Below are 24848 nucleotides of genomic sequence, written 5' to 3'. Positions count from 1 at the left end.
TGTCTTGTGCTGCTAAGAGAGATCAACAGTCCTCGGCACACAGATCAATATCTTCTTAACCCGCACATAATCTGGCAAGAGTTTCGTTCAATTTCTTTGCCCCCACCACCTGCGTCCCCACCACCTTTGCTTTGCCTTCTTCTTCCCAGCAATCATTTCTAGTTGTTGGAGTGACAGCCATTTTTCATGCTCCTGGTCTGAGCTAGTGACATGAAAAGGAATGTTTCCTGCCAAAAACAAAGAATCTGTATGTGTGTGCGTGCGCGTGCGTGTATGTGCATGTGTGCGTTTGCAAGTGTGTGTGTGTGCGTGTGTTCGCGTGTGTGTGTGTGTGTGTACGCGTGTGTGTGTCAGGTGGGTGGGTGATGGATATGATGTGCTGGTGGGACAGATGTTACAGCCCTGAAGTCCACCCCACACACCTCTGGTCCCAGTGAGATAGACAAGCTGCCAAATCAGCCACATGACATTTCAAATTTAGCTTTTGTCTTCACCACCCCTTACACACACACACACACACACACACACACACAGACACCCACACACACACACACACACACATGAAAAGTCAGCCATGATGAGGACAAGCTGTATAGAAAAATGAATGGCTGGATGATCTGTTAAACAATTATACTGATATTGGAAACAATCTAAAATATGGATCAAATCCAATTTAATCCGCACCTGTCATTAGGATAACGTAATCATATTTAGCCATTTGAGACATGCACAATTTGTACTAATATAAGTTAAATTCACTGCTGACGAGTTTGCTCATTGCTAATTATATGTCACACGTCATATTATTTAAGTTTGATAGCTCCCAAATTAGGCAGTTATACCATAAAATTCGAACTCATTTGCACTTTTTACATGTACAGTCTGTTAACCTTTGTAAAAAAAACTTGAAATACTGTAATGATTTACCCAGTCAGCTGCGCTCATACTGGTGAATTTTTAACAAGGAGAAGAATCCTATGTCATAATTTGCTTTTTAGCCTAATTTTGAGTGACAAATTGTACCAGTGCACTTTCAGGTAAAACACATATCGCTGTCTTCAGGTGGAATCCTCTCATCTCCAAAACAATCACTTTTCAGGAAACTAAAAAAATTCTGTTTGTTATGCAATTAACATTGTATTGTCAAAGAAAGCAAGACATTTTAAATACTTTAAATTGGTCAGTAAAAGTCACAGACCCAAGTGAAAACTGACCAATGATGTTTGGGAAAAAAATATTAAATTGAACAAAATTTGGACAAAGAAGGTTTCCGTTCGACAGTGGCAATATCTATCTATCCATTTTCTTTACCGCTTATCCTCACTAGGGTCGTGGGCTGCTGGAGCCTATCCCAGCTATCTTCGGGCGGGGTACACCCTGAACTGGTTGCCAGCCAATCACAGGGCACATACAAACAAACAACCTTACATGCTCACATTCACACCTACGGGCAATTTAGAGTCTTCAATCAACCTACCACGCATGTTTTTGGGATGTGGGAGGAAACCGGAGTGCCTGGAGAAAAACCAACCAGGAACAGGGAGAACATGCAAACTCCACACAGACGGGGCTGGGATTTGAACCCCCGTCCCCAGAACTGTGAGGCAGATGTGATACCAAGTCATTCAATGTGCCAGCCAGTGTCAATATGCTATTAAAACTTGATGCAGGTTAGAAGGTCTGTATTTGGCCCATATAGTAAATGGTCTTTCATTTGTAAAACACTTTTCCACCTTCAAGACACCCAAAGTGCTTTAACATTCACCTCATTCACCCACTAATGACGCAGGATCAGGAGCAGGGTTCAGTGTGAGTAAGTGAGTGAGTGAGTGAGTGAGTGGTGAAGAAAATAAAAAAGAAAAAAGAAAAATAAACCTATGAGCGTCGGCAGCAACTTGCACAGCATCCTCAACACAATTTTGTCAATGCACCTTTTTGAGTGTAACTTTGGTTAGCCTGGATCCAAGTCCGTCATACCGAAATACAAGCAGGCAAGACACTTGCGCTTTATAAAACCATTTTATTTATTTAGTCTCTTTGGTTTATTGTGTTTTTATACAATGCAGTGCTATTTCTCTTAAATTATTAAAAATGTTAAAAAAAACTGTGGTGGTTTTTAATGGGCTAGAAAATATTTATGAAATTTGAAGTTGGAATACTGATTTGAAATACAAGTAACTTGAGTGACAAGCTTGGAAAGAATATAACTCGTAAGTCAAGGTGCCACAGTAAACATAATAAATTTGGGGCTGGTAGTTGGTGTCACTCTAGTACTATAGCTAGAGTACAACAAATTATGCAAGGCATCTGCTCATCAATGGGGATCAATGGGATGGCAGGGACAGGCGATTGAATGGCCTGGCCAGATCACCTTCGGCTGGTCTGTTTTCTATGCCAGTGTGCACCTTGTGCTCCCTGTACACTTCAACAGAGCTGAGAAGCAAAAAAACGGTTACAGTTACATTTCCTGCAGCGGCAAATGAATCGTATTAATATTAGTGAAAGCGAATGTCATCATTGGCACATTCCCCGCTCCACCTTCGCTAGATCACTCCTCCCCTGCTCATCTTCCTCCATCTCCCTCCACTTCTGTGCTTAGGTTCCTGATTCTAGGGCGCTAATGAGGGAGCGTTATGCGGCACCATAAACGGCGGGGCTCTCTGTCACTATGCATAAAGGATGAGACAGAGAAGATGGCGTTAGGGTCAGGTGGGAGAGCAGGCAAGCGAGGACAGGATGTGCACACACACACACACACAAAGTATATAACAAGTAAGCTCTCGATGGCAAGCCAGAGAGTCTTGTGGCAAATCTGCTGCCTCTATGTTTCAATGAAGAGCGTACAGCGCCCCCTACACTTGGCACATAGGAAGTGATCAAGTGGAAGCACTTGAACGCCAACGAGCTTTGTGAGCTGACTGCATAATGAAGTCACATTCATCCACTTCCTAGATTCGAAAAAAATGTGTTTGAGATGAAACTGATCAACAGCGAAAAAACAATCCAAGTAGCATTTTCCATGATGCCAAAACACATGAACCATTTGGTCAATGACAACAAATACTGTACATTTTGGCCACCCTAATAGTTTCATAGTGTGGTTTGCCACCAAGCTTGGCCAGAACATCATGGATTATCTTCTTCAGGGGTGTCCAAATGTTTTCTTCCAAGGGCTACAAAGAGAAAAATGCAAGGATGCAACGGTCACTGATATTGTTCACCTTTAATTTATTTTCAGTAACATACCAAAACCAGACTACCAATGTAAGTAAGGATATAGTCAGCAATTCTACACTGTCTTGATATGTATTATATGTATTTATTTTTTAAAAAAAACAGCCAGGTGGTGGGGCAAAACGTCAAAGGGTTTTTCTGGATTTGTTTGGGTGGCCAGCGGCCCTTTACTTGACTAGAACAGATCCGCCCCTAACATGAGTAGCAGCAGAATCACATCTCCGCATTCAGAACCAAAACAAGAGCAATCTGTTCTAAGCTGACCTCTACATGGAGAAGAAAGTGGAGACTAAATAAATAAATAAATAAAATAAAATAACCATTCACGGTATTTTCTGCTATATCTGAATTATCTTTTATCCACTATGGCGTTTTCAATTTAAAACTTGTTACTGTTGTAGTTTGAAATTTCAATAATTTGTTTGCATTTGTATCCAAACCAATGTATTACTATCACTTTTGGTAGTAGTGGTGGTGGTAGTAGTACTAGTAGTAGTAGTAGTTGTAGTCAGGGGCGTCTCAGCCAAACAGGCAAACGACAGGGACCGTGTCAAATGTTCTTAATGTATGCCGCGGGCTACAACAAAACAGACAGCCCGTAAATGTCACCCGGACTGTAGTTTGGACACCACTGAACTTTACGAATAGTCATGGGGTGTGTGTCGCAAAGAACAATATAGAAGGAGAAAGGCCATGAAATTAAATTGAAGCTTTTGACACTGTGAGTCTATGCTTCTTCCACACTAATCGACGGCTGTCTGGAGGAAATACAGGTCTCGCACACAAACACACCTCCATATCATTAGCTGTCATGTTTCACGTCAGGTAACACAGCAGCACACAGGGATGTGGAGAGTCTGCAGGGTACGTCTGTGTATGTTTGTGCACACAAACAAGGATACATGGTGAGTGTGTGAGTGGATTACAGCGGGTGCGCGGGAGAGAGCATGGTAGCACCTTGCCACCATAAAGGGATTTCTCACTTCTCCACTCTCTCTCTTTCTCTAGCTCTCTCTCTCACACACACACACACTGATCTGAGCCAAAACAGCAAGCAGGTTAGAAGCAAAGCAGAGCACATACTGTATATCCTATCTGAGAGGTGCGAGAGAAGCTGCGGCAGAGCTCACTTAAAGACACATATGCCATCAGTTATCTCTCACATAAAAGCCACAAGGAAGGATGGAGAGAGAAAGAGACGTGTGCACGGATCAGCCGCACGCGACAGGGATGAGGAATGTGTAGCAAAGCTGGATGAGGATGAAGATTGGCTGCAAAGAAGCTGCTACAGCGGAAATGAATAGCTGAAATGTGTGTAAAGAAATTTGAGTTTTTGTTACGCACCGATGACACTTGAGGCACTTGACGTCTCATCTTGTTTAGGTTAATAAAGTCCAATTTCTGCACCCATGAAAATGTGATGGCAGGTTTGTCTGTGAAAGTCAACCATTTATCGACATCTACTTATTGTGTTCATAATGGCAAAATTTTCTCAGGGTTGTGAGTTTAATCGCACAGTCAAGTGCTGTAAACCTGCATTGCAGTCCTCTCAGTCCTCCCCTCAAAGTGTAAAGTGACTTTTCCCTTGCAGGACAATCAAGGGAGTCAATTAATTTATTTATTTGATGTGGACACGGATTTTGAACTGAGTTGAGAAACAATCATTTTGAATGATAAAAATAAACCAAATCAATTGTTGTAACAACCAATCAACAGACAAGAACCCCAGTTTCATCGTGGATAAACCATGCATGGGAACATGGTTAAAGCATCTTTGAGTTGGTGTCCCACTGTCACCCAAATACAGGAAGCGTGTCCAACCTCCTTCCTTGTGCTTGTCACTCTGGACTGCTTTCAGCTAATAAGACACACATGGCCACCAGAGCAGCAGAAAAGTAAGCATGCAAGCTACAGGATCACTGGCGAGACAAACAGCGCCCTATCCTCAGCGGCTGAGGCAGGCCAAGTCAAATAGTGAGTGGCACAGCAGGAAATGGCCAAACAAACGTGAGCATGATGATTTCTCTAGCCTGGCTATAAAAGCCTTTTTGTATAAAAGAAAAGAAAAGCAGCTGCATATTTTTAAGCTTAAAAACGTTGCATGCCTTCAGTATTTGAATTAGGCCTGCTGAAGGAATTAAAAGTTCCAGTTAATTTAACCCAGAACATTAAAGCCACATTACACATTTCTTGATTTTTCTTTATGACTCGCCTGCTGCCCAGCCCATCTCTCCTAACCTTTCCTCAATCCAACAAGTGAGGGAGCGTTATCTTGTATTCCAAAACAGTTGACCAACCAGAAGTTACCGTAGCCAGCGTGGAAACACGAGACGTGCACGACAGAGGTCAGCAAGGACATAAGATTCACTCTGCTGCGCCAAACTTGATTCTGAATAAAATGTTGCTCGAAGGTTCTTACACATTACAGCCTGTAGTTGTTGGTGTGTCCTGTAATTTACAGGATACCCTGAATCCTGCAGTAATTTTTCTTTTATCTAGACTGGAGTGATTTATCACTTTATTGAAGATAGCCAGGCAGAGATAGCTGGCTAGATAGCTAGATACAGACTCATAATTTTTTTTTTTTAATGATTTATTGGAACTGTTGTTTTTCCAGGGTTGAAGGACTATACACAACAATTATTTATTTAAACAAGAATTTGTTGCACAGGGTTAAGTTTATTTCGAATTTTCTCTAATCCACACATGATAAAAAATATACATATACTGTATACAAATATATACTTACACCCCGCAGTTATATTGTTTGGAATGTTCCTTAACAAGTTTCACCTTGATCAGATGGTCTTTGTAGCCATCAACAAGTTTCTGGAAAAACTGGATATTCAATTCTTGGCAGAATTGGTAGAGTTAATTTAATGTGGTTGGTGTGGCATAGTCCACAAATGTTCAGTACATTTTGATATGTGCGTTAGGGATCATTGACCTGTTGGAACTCCAAATTATGTCCATGTTGTAGCCATCTCGCTGGTTGAGGTGGATTTTAGTAATTATTATCCCACTTTGTGCAGTGCACCAATGCCACTGCCAGCAAAACAGTGGATGCTGCCATCACCATGCATGACAGTTGGTGCAGTATTCTTAGGCTGCCTTAACTGTATCTTGATTTGCCCAAACATTGATTGTACAACTTAGACAAATAGCTTTTCTTTGTCTTATATGACTCTAAAATATTTGTCCAGGGGGCAACTGGCTTGTCCATGTAGACAGCTGCAAATTTTAGTAACATTTGGAGGTGTTGATTTCTGAGCATTAGCATCTTTCTTGAATGGCACCCAATTGGTCCATGGTGATTTATCGCTTCACTGTGTACAGTAACACTTCCAATTCATGTCAGGCTTGAGCCTTGGTGGGTCCTGGGTTGTTCTTGAACATCCTGACCCATTTCATGTCCCTTGATAGTTTGGGTCTTTTTCCAAACCATGGCAGTACACTTTCAAATGACTTGCACTTATATACATTTGATTCACCTGATCTTGTATTGTAGCATTTTTAGAAATGGCTCCAAAACTACCGGTTCATTGGACTTTCCTATTGTGAGTTTATCCAATGAGTGCTGTCAAACAAATTATTTTCATGCTGGCATAGAGAAACTACCAGCTGCAGTCAATCATGATCACAAACTATGTTAATAGGCCTTCTTCTAGTTTAAAGAGATTCTAGAATGATGACTATGTCTTCATGAGAAAGTGCTCATATGCTGCTGCACAGTGTTATGAAGAGGATGAAAAGGATTCATGATGGAGAGCAGGCTTGTCAGTGATCTCTACACTCAAACGTCTCCATCTTCATCTTCTTATATCAACAGCCTTCCTCAATCAATGAATTTACTGTATGAATCATTTTGAGATCTCTTGTACCAAAAGCTGAAAATAATAAAATACTAGTAATAGGATCATCGTGTCTGTTTCCCTTACCATGCATGTTATTGTTTTCTGTATGTGGACCATAATAGGTATCAATTCCAGTGTTCAGAATGGTTCAGGGTTACCAGAGATGCTCATTTGTGTAGTAGCTCAGCTGGGAAGTGAGGAGAGTGAGCGACGCATTAGTTAGTGGAATTATGTGGCAACAGTTCACGGTGTGGATGCTCACCATCAGGATTAGGCAATGCTATTATCAACGTGAGCCTAGCATTAGAAAGAAGCATTAGCATGGATAATTCCACCGATTCGTCAGCAGTGAACTTCCATACGATCATTGCACTGAACCAAAAGAGATGAGATTTTGATCACAAAAGACACTTTGAAAATAGAACTTAATGGTAAATCTTTGCATTATTAGAGATCTTATTATTGTGTCTTGCCAGATCAACAGGTATTTAGCCATGGATAATCCAACACAGCCTGTTTCTCATCAAACCGTTATAATTAGCTTCTCTTTCTGTCTTCCAAAACAGAGAGAGCATCATGCATTTTTTTTAGCAAGTAAAGGAATAATTTTGACATGACCAATAATGCCAGATGAGTTGGATCCAAATTACATTTCTTTGGCCATGGCAGATGTCTGTGTTCTTCAGCAGTTCATTATGGTTCTAGTTTTCAGTGGCATATGAACAGCACTGCACTATACCTACCTACCTACCTATAGTGGGTAAGGAAAGTATTCAGACCACCTTAAATTGTTCACTCTTTGTTATATTGCAGCCATTTACTAAAATCATATAAGTTCATTTTTTTTCTCATTAATTGACACACAGCACCCCATATTGACAGACAAAAAAAACGGAATTGTTGACATTTTTGCAGATTTATTAAAAAAGAAAAACTGCAATATCACACAGCCATAAGTATTCAGACCCTTTGCTCAGTATTTAGTAGAAGCACCCTTTAGAGCTAATACAGCCATGAATCTTTTTGGGAATGATGCAACAAGTTTTTCACACCTGGATTTGGGGATCAACTGCCATTCCTCCTTGCAGAACCTCTCCAGTTATGTCAGGTTGGATGGTGAACGTTGGTGGGCAGGCATTTTCAGGTCTTTCCAGAGATGCTCAATTGGGTTTAGGTCAGGGCTCTGGCTGGGCCATTCAAGAACAGTCACGGAGTTGTTCTGAAGCCACTCCTTCGATATTTTAGCTGTGTGCGTCGGGTCATTGTCTTGTTGGAAGGTGAACTTTCGGCCCAGTCTGAGGTCCTGAGCACTATGGAGAAGGTTTCCATCCAGGCTATCCCTGTACTTGGCAGCACGGTGGACGACTGGTTAGCACATTTGCCTCACAGTTCTGAGGACCGGGGTTCAATCCCGGCCCCACCTGTGTGGAGTTTGCATGTTCTCCCCGTGCGTGGGTTTTCTCCGGGCACTCCGATTTCCTCCCACATCCCAAAAACATGCATGGTAGGTTAATTGAAGACTCTAAATTGCCCGTAGGTGTGACTGTGAGTGCGAATGGTTCCTGGGATAGGCTCCAGGACTCGTGACCCTTGTGAGGATAAGCGGCTCAGAAAATGGATAGGATAGATATCCCTATACTTGGCCGCATTCATCTTTCCTTCGATTGCAACCATTCTTCCTGTCTCTGCAGCTGAAAAGCACCCCCACAGCATGATGCTGCCACGACCATGCTACACTGTTGGGACTGTATTAGGCAGGTGATGAGCAGCGCCTTGTTTTCTCCACACATACCGCTTAGAATTAAGGCCAAAAAGTTCTATCTTGGTCTCATCAGACCAGAGAATCTTATTTCTCACCATCTTGGAGTCCTTCAGGTGTTTTTTTTAGCAAACTCCATGTGGGCTTTCATGTGTCTTGCACTAAGGAGAGGCTTCCGTCGGGCCACTCTGCCATAAAGCCCCGACTGGTGGAGGGCTGCAGTAATGGTTGACTTTCTAGAACTTTCTCCCATCTCCCAACTGCATCTCTGGAGCTCAGCCACAGTGATCTTTGGGTTCTTCTTTATCTCTCTCACCAAGGCTCTTCTCCTCCAACTGCTCAGTTTGGCCATTATTTATTAATAATAATAATAATAATAGGCGGTATGGTGGTAGACTGGTTAGCCTCACAGTTCTGAAGACCCGGGTTTGGAGTTTGCATGTTTGCCCCATGCCTACGTGGGTTTTCTCCGGGTACTCCGGTTTCCTCCCACATCCAAAAACATGCATGGTAGGTCAATTAAACACATTAAATTGACCGTAGGTGTGAACGTGAGTGCAAATGGTTGTCTGTTTCTATGTTCCTTGCGATTTGTTGGCGACCAGTTCAGGGTGTACCCCGCCTCTCGCCCGAAGATAGCTGGGATAGGCTCCAGCACACCCGCGACCCTACTGAGGATAGGCGGTATGGAAAATGGATGGATGATAATAATAATAATAATAATAACAACAATAATAATAATACATATAGTTGATTTCAATGCGGACCTTTGTTTTGAAAGTTCAAATTCAAGTTTAGCCAGTCCCATGCAAACTTTGAGATACAAATGTAGCATCAGCAATGCGTGTGTCATACACTACACGGACAGTTGAGATATATCAAGGAGTAAAAATTAAAAGGTATCCTACTGTGTCTGCTTCTCATTGTTCAAGGACTAGTTATAAAATAGCAGTAATCAAAATATGATCTTAAAGATGGGCAGCCTGGTGACTTAGTGGTTAAGTACAGCTGGGTCACATTCGAGAAATGTTTTGTTCAAATTTCACTTCAGGCCATCTGCTTATAAAAATGTCCTGACATCGCTCCCCCGAAGATTGTGTCATTCCAAGGGAAAAGTGGGCACATAACAAGCTGTTTTGCTGCCAGGCATATGAACGACCTGTTGGTATGCTGGACAGTTCTTCACCAGCCATGCTTGGCAAAAACAACAACAACAACAACAACTCTATTGTAACCATCCCCATGGGGACACACCCTCTGGAAACATATACTGTATAAATAGACTTCGCACTAAAAAAATGTTGAACTCAAGAAACGTGAAACACCTTCAACAAATAAGAACAGTTTCAGTTCCTCGATTCCACCTTTTGCCAGTCACCAAGACCAGGATAACTGAAAATCTACACTGACATGTGATCCAGTACCCTGTAAACCTATGCAAGCATGGCCAAGTCAAACAAAAGATCACAAAAAGCTGCAACACAATCCCCAAAAATTCAAGGACAAAAAATAAAGTAATTTAACATCTATCAGTCTGGAACGTGTTACAGAGCCATTTCTAAAGCTTTAGGATTCCAACCAACCACGATGAGTTCATTATCTTCAAATGGAGAAAACATGGAACAGTGGTAAACCTTACCAGGAGTGGCCGGTCTACAAAAACTACCCCCAACAGCACAGGGAGGACTCATCCAGGAGGTTACAAAGGAACCCAGGACAACATCTAAAAAACTGTAGCATTCCTTGCCTCAGTTAAGGTCAGTGTTCATGACTCAACAACAAGGAAGAGCAAAAATGGCATCCATGGAAGAGTTCCAAGGTGAAAACCACTACTGGACATAAAGGCTCATCTCGCTTTTACAAAAAAAAAAAAAAAGAACACATCTGAATGATTCTCAAGACTTTTGAGAGAATATTGAATGGACTTACAAGACGAAAGTTGAACTTTTTGGAAAGTGTGTGTCTCGTTACATCTGGTATAAATGTAACAGGATTTCAGAAAAAGAACATCATACCAACAGGCAAATATGGTGGTAGTAGTGTGATGGTCTGGGGCTGCTTTTCCTTCAGGACCTGGATGACTTGCTGTAATTGATGGAACCATGAATTCTGCTCTTTATGGAAAATCCTGAAGCAAAATGTTCGGCCATCATTTCGTGACTTCAAGCTGAAACATATGATGAGCCAAAACACACCAGCAAGTCAACTTCTGAAAGGCTTCTTCCCACAGGTGTCAAAGACTCATTACCAGTTGTAGAAAAAACTTGATTTCAGCTGTCGCTGCTGGGGGTGGCCCAACCAGTTTTTAGGTTTAGGGGGACATAATTTTTTCACACAGGGCCGGTTGCATAGCTTTTCTTTCCTTCAGCAATAAAATCATTTAAAAAATCATTTTATATTTACTGGGGTTATCTATGTCTGATATTTACATTTGTTTGATGAACTTAAACATAAAATTGGGGGAACTAAGCAAAAAAAAAAAAGTACTTTGAGAAGGGAGCCAATACTTTTTCACAACACTGTATGTGCCTAGCGACTGGATTGCAACTAGTCCAGGGGCAGAATGCATCTACACTAATTGTGCACTGAATTCCTATGGAGCATGTGCATGTGACAAAGCTCATACCTTCAGTTATGTTTGAAGGTTGGATGGTACCCATGATGGTTTGGGAAGTCTGTTAAGCATCAGTGGCAACACAGCTGCTGCTGGAAGTGCACACACCCGGCTGGAAACAACATATCACTGTTTTGTCTTTACATGTTTAGCTGCTGGATATTTGAATGCAAATTAACGTGGTGGGATTGGCGAAGGGTGTTTTTGTTGACTGGAATTAGTGCAGTGAGTGAGCTTTCTTCTCTATTCTCTGCTTGGTTATTCTATCCAAATTACAGCTATTAACACAAGACTGACGCGCGCCAAATACGCCGCTCCATTTAATGTGATTTCCCATGCTCACAGAGAAAGGAAAAAGAGACAATGATTCATGGAAGCCCCACAAAAATCTGGAGATGGGAAGATGTCCACCTCCAGCATCCTCTGGCATATGTGCAACACACACATTAAAATTGTGTATATGTAAGATTATCGCCCGCCTGCAAATGATCTTAAAATGGACATAATGGTTTATGACATCCGGAATTTAAACATGGTCTCACCTTAAAATCAGCTTAATACTATTCCAATTAATAGACATATGCAAATGTACACGGCCTTTTTGAAGAAATCGGCGAATGTGCTACCTTATGTTGACTTTTCTTGCTTGCAGTTCAGTTAATTGATTTCTACAATAATTCAGAAGATTTGATGCCCGATGTTAACATATTTATGGATGAAATACGTCTGTGCGCTGGCCGGCGTGTCTAAGGATACACCCTCGCTTTGCCGGTACACCCGTGCTGGCGCAGACCGGTCTCCCAAATTGGCAAACAAGCGCAAGCGCAGCAAGCCTTGCGCATGCATGAAAATCAAGTTACGCCAGTTTTTGCACTCTGTCACAGTTGTGCAGTCCATGAAAACAGAGCCCTACATGTGTATTTCCTTCCTTCCTTTGGATTTTCATGACATTGCGACATTTTAAGCAGGAGAGGCTCAGATGATCATCAGTAGCCATGTGGATGACTGAGCGTAAGTGTTGGTACTCTTAAGCGATGTTATAAGGCTTTTGCCGGTTACATGTTGGTAGGTTTTTCCTTACTGATTTTCTTCCACTGTCACTTGGTGGGTTCTTCCAGCCAAGCAGCTTTTTGTAGAAAAATTACTTGATAATAATAAGTGACACTCTCAAAAAAAAAACCTATCATTTTAATTTTCTACGACTGGTGTTGTGCATTGAGTCCCATTTGAGTATTACATGGTCATCGTTTGTAAACAAAAGGTAGGATGTTTTATCTGTCTATTATTTTGTAATGTTCTATTCGTGGTCAATTTCATTTGATACTTGTGTGACAGATGTGGGCATGGTGTACGCATTAAATCTCCTCAATTGGGGTGTGTCGTATTGTTTCCAACAGAATAACTGGCTATATCCAAAGATAATAATTACGTAACATGGGAGTGGTCTTAATGGGCAGAAAGATGTTAATGTTAACAACAATGCAGACCCATTACAAAGACACCAGAACAAGAGCTGACAACTAGAAGGCTCTAACACACCATTTATGTGCCATAATGCTGAAAATCATCAGAAGAAACAAACCTCAACATGATAATTTTACACCTGGGTTAAGTAGGCTATTTGGTCCAATGTATCAAGGCTTAATATGGCCTTTGGCGGTGGTTGGATGGCTGAGAAAAATGACAGTTCACTGAGGTGGAGTCCCCTGCCAAAGCTCCACCTGGCCTCTGGCTCCTCTGGCTGGAGCCAGCAGAACCGTGGGCCCATGTCGGGCTGGGAAGGCTAACTTGCCTTGCTAATGGGTCCCTCGACAATTAGGCTTGACCTCATAGGCCTTGTGCATTCATTATCATCTGGTTGGTCGCTAGCAATCCTAGCCGCGGCTGCTAGCCAATCTTAAAAGTGCATGAGAGCTACACCCTGAGGGTGATGTGAAACACTGCAGCATATACACTCAGAGTAGGTACACCTGCACAATTTAATAACATCCATCCTTAGGCATTAAAATAATAAAGTTCAGTGCTCATGGACTCTCTGAGCCTATTATGTTGCATTGGATCGCATTAGATAGTTTTAGTAAATGTTTCTGGTAAATTTCCCCCAATGTACCTGACCACAAATGTTTTTCTCAGTGAAGCAAAACTAATCTGAAGTCATGGTTCCAGATCACACGAACCCACCTTGCTGTTTCCACGGAGAACACAAATGGGCTGGAAGTCGCTTCATCTCTACACAGCTTTTACTCTTTAGCGAGATCTTTACCCGCCCTGCATCATCAGCATCAGCCCACAGCAACTGTGAACTCTGCATATATTATCTCGCCTTCCTCTGCAGGGCGCCGTGGTTCATAGCAGAACGTGTGCCCATTTATCTGCATCCTCTGTAACAGCCAAACAACCCCCACCCCGCAGCTTGGCGAGGCACCTGCTGCTTGTCTAACTGATGCTTGGCTGAGGTATTAGCGCCTCTGCAGATCAAACAGCAAAGCTAAAAACAAACACAGTGACTGCCATCATAACTGGAGGTGAAGAGAAGAACGCAAGTTGAGGGAATGAATTGGAAAACAGTCCCAAGTGAGACAAGGGCGCCCGGCAAGCTCTGCCCTCGGTGCTAGTTCTAATGATTTCTAATGCCGCTAAACATTGGAATGCCGTGAAAACCCTGCTTCTCACTGGGGATGTGCACGCAAATCACCCATCACATGTTCTCTTTTTTGATTTTTGTGAGACAACAACACAGCAGCGCTTATCTCCATTACAGACTGGCACTGCAGGGAGCTTTCCGAAAGCCTTCTACCCATTGCCTTATTAGCAGCTACTCCCTTCTGTCTCCTCATTCTCCAACTGGGAGAAGATACAGTAGAGTCCATTATCCCAGTGGCTCCTCTTCGGAATCACTGCAAACTGTCACTGTATCAATTCACGCAACCGGGCCTGGATGGACCCGATTCCCTTGTTGAGTCTCCCGTCTTTTCCAGTCTTAGCCCTGAAACATGCAAAGAAGACCAAAGCCGTTATTTATAAGCCTGTACACAAAATGGCGGTGGATAATTTCGGCGCCAGTAAGAAGATGAGGATCTTTTGTGCTTGTTTCTGTTGTGGAAAACAAATGAAGGGATAATGCCAATCCTCATATCAGGGAATCGGCGGCACAATATATAATATATGCAGAGGTTGAGTTTGCTGCCACAGTTTAAGAGATAAAGGCTCCGTACAGGAAATTAAGGGAAGTTCCTCTATTTCCTCTCAACATCTCAACTCTGGTACAGCAGGAATGATAAGATCTTTCCTCCTCTTTTGGGGTCCCTCTCCTGCAGTCATCAGCTGGTCCCCCCCCCCCCGTGTTTGTTGAGCCAGTGTTTATTTGTTTCTCTGTAGTCCTGGGATTAATTATCATAACCATATGCCTAGCTAATACATCTCTCTCCAAGCCAGTAGTGTGGCAGCCTGCTACTTATCCATTTTAATTACAGCTAACATCGTTAGCCTGAGTTTGTTTTTTTGCAGTTTCCTTGCTCAGCTCAGAATATATAATGCAGTCAAGCATCAGAAGAATGTGGGGCTACAATAATTAAATGTGGTGTAGCAACTTGAGACAGGAAAACTTTGCACTTCTGAGATTGGAATGGCCCAAAGCACTCTGTGGTGGCTTTTTGGCAGAACCATCCGGATACCTTGATGACATGCTGTTTTTTGCTTGATAAATAAATATGTGGTGGCACGGTGAACGACTGGTTAGAGCGTCTGCCTCACAGTTCTGAGGACCGGGGTTCAATCCCCGGCCCCGCCTGTGTGGAGTTTGCATGTTCTCCGGGCACTCCGGTTTCCTCCCACATCCCAAAAACATGCATGGTAGGTTAATTGATGACTCTAAATTGCCCGTAGGTGTGAATGTGAGTGCGACTGGTTGTTTGTTTGTATGTGCCCTGCGATTGGCTGGCAACCAGTTCAGGGTGTACCCCGCCTCCTGCCGATGATAGCTGGGATAGGCTCCAGAACGCCCGCGACTCTAGTGAGGAGAAGCGGCTCAGAAAATGGATGAATGGATGGATAGGTGTGAATGTGCGTGGAGGTTTAGGATTAACAGAAGAACCAAAGCTATTGGCTCCTGTAGTGGCTTGGCACTGGGCCAGACAAATTGTATCTGGGAGGAAGGCTAATGCTAATGACTCTGAGTCAGTCAGAGTGAGGCACCACCGTGTTAGGTCAACGTGACAAAGCAGGGACAAATGTAAGAGGGGAAGCGGCCACGCTGCTGGGTCCATACTCACTTATTAACATCTACGAAATGACATAATGCTATTAGGAGGCTGCACCGCTAGTGATGACACCTACACTAAGAAACAGGTTTAACGTTGCAGGTGGATCGATGCCAGTAACCATGCAAAGCTTCGGCCTGGATTAAATATTCTGCTCCATTTCCTGGGTAATGATGCTCACTCCCTCTGTCTCCAGCAGGCCTCCATTTCAATAAGAAATCATCCGTTATTTAGTTCCGAACCTCCCTGCCCTCTTTGCTGCCTCCCCCTCCTTTTCCAGCCAGCCTCTCCCTGGATACTGGCCCCCCACTGCTTTCCTCTTCAAGGACGAACGTGGTGAGAGGAGAGGAGTTGACCCAGTCACCAGGCGACCTCTCAGAAGAGACAAAGTGAGGCGTACAAACAGCCCTCAGAAGAAACGTGTGACCCAAATATACATCTCTTTGTACTCTGGTTCAAAGTTTCCTGTCCTCTCTCACAAACATTCAAGGAGAAGAAGAAAAAAAAACACAATGAATAAATCATACAGCAGCAAGTGAATGTTACTGTACTGTCGAGAGAGAGAGAGAGAGAGAGAGCGAGAGAGAGAGAGAGAGAGAGAGAGAATCCATAAAACGAAACAAGAGTTGAAAGAGAAATGCAAAGCAAAGCTCGCGTTGGTCTTTTGATAGCGTTCTTATGGAACATACTATTTCTTGATTACTTTCTTAAATCAATCATCACTCGAGCTAATAAGTCCAAGGAAGTTGTGCTCTGAAGCAACATTCACCATCCCCTGTGTGTGCTCAAATTACCAGAGCCAAATAATTCAAGGGCTTATTAAGGAACTTTGATTAAAGGTGCCATTTGTATTGCTGTAACAGCTCAATTAACATTCCATTTCATATGAGAGTGCCACTGGAGAATCATATGGGGTTGAGACGCTGCAAAGCATGCACCCAAGATAAAATACATTATATTTTGTGTAGGGTAATGGAACTCTTTTTTTTTAATACTTGTAGAGGAAATATACGTCTGAGAAGAGTGTTTTTAACAAACCTGAGAAATTTGAATGATTTAAAAAATTTGAGTAGTGTATAAAATGAGGCTTCAAAATAATGAATACGAAGCAGTTACCACGCTCAAATGCTGTAGGCGTGTCCGCTGAATGCTGAATGGATACTGTCTAGCAACTTTCCCTTTGCCTACACATCGGTACATGTTTGAGGCAGAAGTCAATTCTGAGCCAGAAGACACTGACCTACCTGAGACTTTAACCTCATTCCTCTCAGTGTGCAGCAGAATGGAATTTTTTTCCTCCCACTTAAAAGTAAGCAATATGTATTCGCATAACCTAACATTAGCCACTTTTTTTATGTTTTATTTTTTTGCAAGAATACATTGCATGCGCCACCACTAGCCAAAACACATTATTCTGCTTACTAGTGTGTTTGTGGAATAAGAATTAAACATAATTCATCAATCCAAGGGGGCCTCCATGTCATCCTCCGCTGCTGACCAGAGGTGACCTCGCAACTACCGTAGTGCTTTTACCTGCTAATACATTACATTTGAGTAAGCCTGATTTGTTAAAAATGCATCGAAAGGAACTGCAATTATGTCAGGGTGTAAGCATCAAAAGTTAGTTTGCAGATTCATTTTTGCCTATTAAACTGCCTTTGCCCCTCCTTGAGCCGTCACCTTATCGTGGTGGAGGGGTTTGTGTGTCCCAATGTGCCTAGGAGCTTAGTTGTCTGGGGCTTCACGCCCTGGGTAGGGTCACCCATGGCAAACAGGTCCAAGGTGAGGGACCAGACAAAGCACAGCTCCAAAAAACCCTATAACGAACAAAATAAATGGACATAGATTTCCCTTGCCCGGATACAGGTCACCAGGGCCTCCCTCTGGAGCCAGGCCTGGAGGTGGGACTCAAAGGTGAGCGCCTGATGGCTTGGCTGGGCACAGCCCAAAAGAGTAATGTGGGTCCGTCTTCCCGTGGGTTCACCACCTGTGGGAGGGGCCATAAGGGTCGGGTGCAGTGTGAGCTGGGCGGTGGCCGAAGGCAGGGACCTTGGCGATCTGATCCCTGGCTACAGGAACTGGCTCTAGGGATGTGGAATGTCACTTCTCTGGCAGGGAAGGAGCCTGAGCTGGTGTGTAAGGTCGAGAAGTTCTGACTAGATATAGTCAGGCTCGCCTCCACACATGGCTTGGGCTCTGGTACCAGTCCCCTTGAGAGGTTGGACTCTCTTCCACTCTGGAGTTGCTCACGGTGAGAGGCGCCGAGCAGGTGTCGGTGTACTGATTGCCCCCTGACTCAGCGCCTGTACATTGGGGTTCACCCTGGTGGACGAGAGGGTAGCCTCCCTCCGCCGTCGGGTGGGGGGATGGGTCCTGACTGTTGTTTGTCCCTATGCACCAAACAGCAGTTCAGAGTACCCACCCTTTTTGGAGTCCTTGAACGGGGTGCTGGAGAGCGCTCCCACTGGGGACTTCAGTGCTCACATGAGCAATGACAGTGAGACCTGGAAGAGCGTGATTGAGAGGAACAACCCCCCCCAATCAGAACCCGAGTGGTGTTCTGTTATTGGACTTCTGTGCTCACCACGGATTGTCCATAACGAACACCATGTTCAAGCATAAGGGTGTCCATATGTGCACTTGGCACCAGGACACCCCAGGTCACAGTTCGATGATCGACTTTGTGGTTGTGCCTTCAGACTTGTGACTGCATGTCTTGGACACTCGGGTGAAGAGAAGGGTGGAGCTGTCAACTGATCACCACCTGGTGGTGAGTTGGCTCCGATGGTGGGGGAAGTTGCCAGTCCAACCTGGCAGGCCCAAACATATTGTGAGGGTCTGCTGGGAACGTCTGGCAGAATACCCTGTCAGAAGGAGTTTCAACTCCCACCTCCGGCAGAACTTCACCCACGTCTCGGGGGAGGTGGAGGACTTTGAGTCAGAGTGGACCATGTTCCATGACTCCATTGCTGAGGTGGGCGACCGGTGCTGTGGCCAGCAATCCCTGACCCCAGCGGTGGACACCAGCGGAGAGGGATGCCGTCAAGCTGAAGAAGGAGTCCTATCGGGCCTGTGGGACTCCTGAGGCAGCTGATGGGCACCGGCTGCCCAAGCGGAATGCAGCTTTGGTGGTCGTTGAGGCAAAAACATGGACATGGGAGGGGTTCGGAGCAGTGTGGTTTTTGTCCTGGCCGTGGAAAAGTGGACCAGCTCTATATCCTCGGCAGGCTCCTCGAGGGTGCATGGGAGTTCGCCCAACCAGTCTACATGTGTTTTGTGTCCCTCGGGGAGTCCTGTAAGGGGTGCTTCTGGAATATGGGGTGCCAAACCCCGTGATGCAGGCTGTTTAGTCCATGTACGACCAGTGTCAGTTTGGTCCACACTGCCGGCAGTAAGTCGGACTCGTTTCCGGTCAGGGTTGGACTTCGCCAAGGCTGCCCTTTGTCCCCAATTCTGTTCATAACTTTTATGGACAGAATTTCTAGGCGCAGCCGAAGCACAGAGGTGTTCCGGTTTGGTGGCCTCAGTATTGCATCTCTGTTTTTTGCAGATAATGTGGTTCTGTTGGCTTCATCAAGCCGTGATCTCCAACTCTCAGTGGAGCGGTTCCCAGCCGAGTGTGAAGCGGCTGGGATGAAAATCAGCACCTCCAAATCTGACACCATGGTTCTCAGTCAGAAAAGGGTGGCGTGCCCTCTCCACGTGACATCCTGCCCCTAGTGGAGGAGTTCAAAGATCTTGTTCACGAGTGAGGGAAGAATGAAACGGGAGATCGACAGGCGGATCGGTGCAGCGTCTGCAGTGATGGGGCCTTTCTATCGGTCTTTGTGGTGAAGAAGGAGCTAAGCCGAAAGGCAAAGCTCTCTATTTACCAGTCGATCTACGGTCCTACACTCACCTATGGTCACGAACTGTGGGTCACGACCAAAAGAACAAAATCCCGGATACAAGTGGCCGAAATTAGTTTCCTCCACAGGTTGTCCAGGCTCTCCCTTAGAGATAGGGTGAGAAGCTCGGTCATCCAGGAGGGCCTTAGAGTAGAGCCGCTGCCCCTCCGCAGAGTACGAGAGGAGCCAGATGAGGTTGCTCGGACATCTGTTTAGGATGCCTCCTGGACGCCTCCCTGGTAGGGTGTTCTGAGCACGTCCCACCGGGAGGAGACCCTGGGGACGAACCAGGACACGGTGGAGAGACTACGTCTCTCGGCTTGCCTGGGAACGCCTTGGGATCCCCTCGGAAGAGCTGGAGGAAGTGGCTGGGGAGAGGGAAGTCTGGGCTTCCCTGCTAAAGCTACTGCCCCCGCGACCCGACCTCAGATAAGCGGAAGAAAATGGAGGGATGGATGGATGAAACAGCCTTTGAATGTAGTCCGCTGGCTGTTGCGAGCCTATCAGGCACTCGCCGCTCACAATGGCGAAACAGCTGTGCAACGGCACTGTCTCTTTTGTAACATGTAATTATGATCTAAACTACGCTCCGTCATATTTTCGACATGCAAATTCTCTCCAACTCTCCAATTGGTATTTAATGTTCTGAAATCCATTTAGTGACAGAAAAATATTTTTTGTGATCTGCCACACATCTTTTCTGATTATATACTACTTTTATATTTACAGATACGGCACGGTGGACGTATTTTCATCCAGGACATCCCTGTACTTGGCGGCACGGTGGACGACTGGTTAGAGCGTCTGCCTCGCAGTTCTGAGGACCAGTGTTCAATCCCCGGCCCCGCCTGTGTGGAGTTTGAATGTTCTCCCCGTGCCTGCGTGGGTTTTCCCCGGGCACTCCGGTTTCCTCCCACATCCCAAAAACATGCATGGTAGGTTAATTGGAGACTCTAAATTGCCCGTAGGTGTGACTGTGAGTGCAAATAGTTGTTTGTTTATATGTGCCCTGCGATTGGTTGGCAACCAGTTCAGGGTGTACCCCGCCTCCTACCCTATGATAGCTGGGCTAGGCTCCAGCCCTCCCGCGACCCTTGTGAGGATAAGCGGCTCAGATAATGGATGGATGGATGGATGGATATTTACAGATGTGATACACGTCATATTTAACTGACATCTCCATGAAATTAAAATTCTTTGATCCTTGAATGATTTACTTGCTTCCTCGATGGCGCTGTGTCATGGTCTGTGTTATGGTTTGGGTTGTGTTTAGTTTTGTTCCATGTTTTTCTGTGTTCCATGTTTGTCGTGTGCTCATTAGGTTGTTGTGTCCACCTGTTCTCGTCTACCTTGTGTCGACCAATCAGCTCTCTCGAGCCACTCGTGTCTTGTCCAGGTGTCCCTCGTTGTCTCATCAATCTGTTTGTATTTAGTTCCCTGGTTTCTTTCAGTTCTTGTCGATTCATTGTCGTTGTCGTTGTCACATGTCTTTGCCATGTCATAGTCGCCAGTTCTCGTTGTCTTTGTAGTTTGTCATTGTCAGGTGTCATTGTCCCTATCTGTTTGTTTCCAGTTTTAGATATTCAAGTGTTTCTTTGTTACTTTGGTTTGGTTGTTATCTGTTGTGGGACTTCGTTTAGTTTTGCTTTATTCAATATCCTTGTTTGCCATTTATTAAATATTTTCTTTTGGAGACTCCCACACTCCACCATGTTCTTGCCTTGCGTTCCTCGCCTTCGCCAAAACCACGTACGTGACACGCTGAGATAAAAAAATGTTTTTTAATAAAATAAATAAATAAAAAAGGAGGACTGAGGACCAAAGAGGTAAAAAAAAAAAAAAAATCATTGAGACATTGCATCTTTACTTAGTCTGCAGCTCCATCACATTTGTGCAGCCTATTTCTGCCAGTGAGATTTACATATTATTCACCTGCATGAGGTGAAACATTTATAAATGTAATTGGCTGCATTATTATTAAAACCAAATATATTTACAAAACTGTCTTAAAGACAACCCCCTGTAAGCACTTTAAAAGTAGTTGACACCTATAGGTAATTTTAATCATAATAATGCATAATTATCAAGAAAATCAGATTTTTTAATTTAAATGAACAATTGTGACAATGTCATCCTCCATGGCCACTGAACATGTAGATGGAAAAACTAATTAATAAAAGAAAATAGAATTTCAAGCTTGGCGGCGGTCTTCCCTCTATTTTACTATGCCTCCCGTTCGCTTATTCGGCAGTGTTCGTTTTCCTGATGAGGTAAAAAAAAAAAATGTGTCAGATCTGTAAACAGTGCCCACTTGAATACAGTTAAAGCAGCATGTGTGGATCTGCAACTGTCGTGAAGATGTGAGAGCATTTACCAGGTGTGGCATCCCTTGATGCTCCCTACCGGGACAACACACACGGATGCCGAGTCCTAACTGCCTGTCAGGAGGTCGATCGGCTCCCTCTCAGCATATCATGCCTCAACTGTCAAAGAAGGCTATCATCAGAGGCTGTAGCGAGCTGCGACACAAAAAGTCAGGCTCTGTCTATCAACCGAAAAAGCTGCTAATGATGATGTTTTTCTTCAAGTATGCAAACAGCAAGTCCAGAGAGATTTGCATGTGCATGCTTGACAGAAACATCTTCCTGCATTACACTCGCACAACGGCAGGAAGCAAAAATCTCCCATGAAAATGATGGAATCTTTTGATGTTTAAATTAGGATATCATACACGAAGAGGAGCTATCCTCACAGGGCCGCACCTTCTTTTGACAACCAGAAAGGCAAAGCCACTAATGTGTTCTAGACTATTTGTGCCCATGATTCAGAGTGAGAAACAACTGCTTAGGCCAGAGGCCATCTACTGGGGGTTTATATGCGGACGGACATTAGGAGAAGCGATACACGGGACTGACAAAGAAGAGCGAAACAACTTGTTTATCAAGCCTCTAAGACAATTATTTATGGACGCAAACACCGAAGCTTCTCCTTATGAAAGATTCTTGGCTTTCACATCCCAAACAGGTTATTTTAAGGTATCCTTTTCAATGCACAATAGCAATCAGTCACACTAACACTTTCCTCATTAACTTGGGGCAGATGGCTGCATTGTACAACACAGCAGAGAAAGGGCAAACAAATAAAATTTAGGATATTAATCCCAAAAAAAAGCAACATAAAGTAAAAATATTAAGAATATTTCATCAATACACATTCATTTGGGAATTGACTTCACTCTAATATAAACAATATTGATGATACCCCACTAGCTCCAAACTTTTTTTTTCTTTTACACTTGAAAGGTATCTGGAGAGTTCTAAAGTATAATGTGGTGTATTAACAAAATTTATAGTCCTCAATTATTTCTCAGTGTCTTTCAGTTGTCGGCTGTCTCTTCAGTTATAATATTTTTGAATACAAAACATGCAGAGAAATAAATATATACTATATTTATCAGAACATTACATTTTTTTGGTTTTATTGTGGGTCTTTATTTAATTTTATTATGTTGATTAGAATTGATCGAGGGGAAATTCAAGTTACACTCTGCTGTGTCTATATTTTCAGTTGCACACCACACACAGAACCTAATCACACACATGCAGGTATGCAAGGAGAGGTATCAGAGTGAAAGGGACACACAGTGCTGCACATCGAGCTGGGGTGTTGGATCGGTGGGCACCTTGACCATAGTTGAAAGGAAGGCTTGCATCTCTCCCACAATTTGTTGCTATTTCCTCCTGTTCTAAAGCCCAAGTCCTTGCAGATGTGCTTGTGCCACCCAAACTGTGATAGTAGTAGACAGGTATGAGAGCGGATTGGCATGTCTGCCTTTACTAACATACAGGCATACACAGGTGCTACACTATTCCGTGTCAGCCACTTAGTATTGTCTTTTTAGACACACACACCTTTCAAAATATGGAATGACTGCAAACTGCTGATATGTTAAACACTGATTTAGACCGCATTACAATATATTTTTTTACTGGATATGCCGTACATTACTTCAATTACTAAGGAATACAATTTATACAAAGCGATACACAAAGGAACAAGGAATGTTGCATTTTCCATGTACTTCCTGCTCTACCATATCCTTTAGTCTACTTTCATTTCAAACATTTTGCTGAGAAACAAAACAAATTACATTTACTGACATGGCTTAAAGGTCATATGAGCCAGATGATACCTGGACTGCTCATGTTGCCGCTGATGATTTCACATTTCACCACATACCAGGCAGGCACGCGGCATTAGCGCTGCTTTCTTGCTGGAAAAGAGTGGCTGCTGTATAGTGCGAGCACTCGAAGCTCTCCACCACTCACCCAGGCAGCAGTGGCGGCTGCCTATCCGAAGCCCTTTACCTGCACTTAGGTTGAGCCACAAGGGCCCACTTCATCGCCGTTATCCAGGGATGGGAAATACATTGCTTCTCTTAAAAACTCTGACCTGGCCTTTTAGACCAGCGCTGTGGGGGGGAATTATCCTCGCGCACCTTTCTAAAAAGTTCTGCATGCACATCACTTACATTTAGTGACGAGTATGCATGCAGTAGACAGCAAGTGGCTCGTACACACCGAGGCTGCAGCCCCAACTCAGGTGGAGATCTACGTTCAAGAGGGAAACACGGTGAGTGTTTAACCTTGGATTGGGGGTGACTTTCACTGACTCACTCATGTGGGAGTAGCTTTTGTGGGTGCTGCTGAGCTCATTGTCATAAATCTAAAGAAGCACTGGCAAAGCCAGTGCTTCTTTTTGAAGATGACCTTGGGCTCATAATTATGTTTGAAAACCTGCTCACTGTTCTGCATGTGATGGCGGCGCTCTGCAGCTGTTACACATGCATTGCTCCATGTCCCAACCTGACTGTATATAATGAACTTGTAACATGAAAGACAAGCGGAGATGAGCATTTTTCAGACGCTGCTGGGCCCGTTGGCGTATCAGGCAGCGTACCGAAGGCAAATGCTGACCAGCTTGCCATGTCACTACAACATGACACTGTCCTCTCCTACTGAAAGTTGCCAACATAAACTCAGTACCGAAAACCTCAGCCATCACTAGCAAAAAATACATTAAAAAATACTACAATGGCTCAATGGGGAGAAAATGGAGAGGTTCTCAGGTTTTAAGCTCTTCGGAGTACACATCACTGCGGACCTGACTTGGACTCAAAACATCTCCTGCATCATCAATACACTCCACCAGAAACTGTTATTCATGAACGCAACATGCATC

The sequence above is a fragment of the Phycodurus eques genome, chromosome 1 (genome assembly GCF_024500275.1).
Source record: "Phycodurus eques isolate BA_2022a chromosome 1, UOR_Pequ_1.1, whole genome shotgun sequence".
NCBI lineage: Eukaryota > Metazoa > Chordata > Actinopteri > Syngnathiformes > Syngnathidae > Phycodurus > Phycodurus eques.
This window is presented reverse-complemented; position numbering follows the sequence as displayed.